Genomic DNA, 2,049 nt, shown 5'->3' on the forward strand with positions numbered 1-2,049 from the left:
TGAGGTGAGAACACTTAAAATCTATTTTCTTTTTCTTTCTTAAAAGAGACGTTTATTCAGCCTCACGATCAGACTGTTCCATTTAGCAATCAACCGCATGGGTGCAAAAAAAAAAAGTCTACATTAAAACGCTTTGTCGGAATGCTTTATACTTTCCACAGAACAGAAACTAAAATAGCCTGTTATACAATTAGTCACAAACACAGTCCTCAAGTTTTTTGCCCATACACATGAGTATTTGTGTAAAACATATCTTCTTTGTAGCAGCTAGGCCTTGCCACCACTGTGCTTGGCTGAGTTCACAAATCTGTTGCCTGTAGCTTCCCTGTCACTTCTCTGGCTCTCCTCTCCTGCTAAGCTTTGTTTCCTAATTAAAATCTTCTGCCACTGCCATGGCTACTGCTGCTACTATGGCACCTTGGTTTCGTGGTTTGGCAAAGTATTGGCCTCCACCACCATAGGGGCCAGAGCTCCTGACTCTGAAGAATCGTCCCATCATGGGTCCAAAATTTGAAAACTGATAGTTGTAATTGCCAAAATCATTGTAGCTTCCACCACCTCCAAAATTGCTTCCATCATTACCAAATCCATTATAGCCATCCCCACTGCCACCAGATCCACCACAACCGCAGCTGCCACCAAAGCCACCATGACCATGAAGTTTTCTCCACTACCAAAATTGTCACTCCCACCGAAACCACCTCCATGACCACCACCACCAAAGTTTCCAGAACCACTTCGACCTCTTTGGCTAGATGAAGCACTAGCCATCTCTTGCTTTGACAGCACTTTCCTAATTTCACAGTTGTGGTCATTCACAGTATGGTATTTCTGAATGACAGTCTTATCCACGGAGTCATGGTTGTCAAAGGTTACAAAGGCAAAGTCCCTTTTCTTGCCACTGCCTCGGTCAGTCATGATTTCAATCACTTCAATTTTTCCAAACTGTTCAAAATTATCTCTTAGGTGATGTTCTTCAGTGTCTTTGTCTTCTTTTTTTTTTTTTTTCTGAAACAGAGTCTGGCTCTGTCACCTAGGCTGGAGTGCAATGGCACGATCTTGGCTCACTGCAACCTCTGCCTCCCAGGTTCAAGCTATTCTCCTGCCTCAGCCTCCCAAGTAGCTGGGACTACAGGCACGTGCCACCATGCCCGGTTAATTTTTGTATTTTTAGTAGAGACAGGATTTCACCATTTTCACCAGGATTGTTTCGATCTCTTGACCTCGTGATCCACCCGCCTTGGCCCCCAAAAGTACTGGGATTACAAGCGTGAGCCACCGCACCCAGCCTCAGTGTCTTCTTTAATGCCATCAACAAACATCTTTTTCATGGTTAAGTGGGCACCTGGTCTTTGAGAATCTTCTCTTGAGAAAGCTCTCTTTGGTTCCACAACTCTTCCATCCACCTTGTGTGGCCTTGCAATCATGGCTGCATCCACCTCCTCCACAGTGGCATATGTGACAAACCCAAAGCCCCTGCAGCCTTGGTGTTTGGGTCTCTCATTACCTCACAATCCATGAGCGTTCCCCATTGCTCACAATGCCTCTTCAGGCTCTCATTGGTTGTTTCAAAGCTCAACCCTCCAGTGAAGAGCTTCCTCAGCTGGTCAGGCTTTTTAGGAGACTCAGACTTAGACATGACGGATGGCAGGGAGAAGAGAGACTTTAATGATGCTTCCTCGGTGGTGTCCAAGGGCAGAAAGGCAAAATCTATTTTCTTAGCAATTTTCAAGAATACAATACATTGTGTATGTTTTTCTAAATTTTTTATTTATTTTTATTTTTTTTAGTTGGAGTTTCACTCTTGTTGCCCAGGCTGGAGTACAGTGGTGCAAGCTCGGCTCGCTGCAACCTCTGCCTCCTGGATTCAAGTGATTCTCCTGCTTCAGCCTCCCAAGTAGCTGGGATTACAGGCATGTGCCAGCAGGCCTGGCTAATTTTTGTATTTTTAGTAGAGACAGGGTTTCACCATGTTGACCAGGCTGGTCTCGAACTCCTGACCTCAAGTGATCCATCTGCCTTGGCCTCTCAAAGTGCTGGAATCCACGG

The 2,049-nt window shown here is 45.2% G+C and overlaps 1 pseudogene; it reads right to left on the minus strand.

The window, feature by feature from the left end:
- Nucleotides 1-210: 210 nt before the first annotated feature.
- Nucleotides 211-1,639, minus strand: LOC100938063 (heterogeneous nuclear ribonucleoprotein A1-like; annotated as a pseudogene).
- Between the last annotated feature and the right edge of the window lie 410 nt (nucleotides 1,640-2,049).

This window comes from Pongo abelii, chromosome 10 (assembly GCF_028885655.2).
Source record: "Pongo abelii isolate AG06213 chromosome 10, NHGRI_mPonAbe1-v2.0_pri, whole genome shotgun sequence".
Lineage (NCBI taxonomy): Eukaryota > Metazoa > Chordata > Mammalia > Primates > Hominidae > Pongo > Pongo abelii.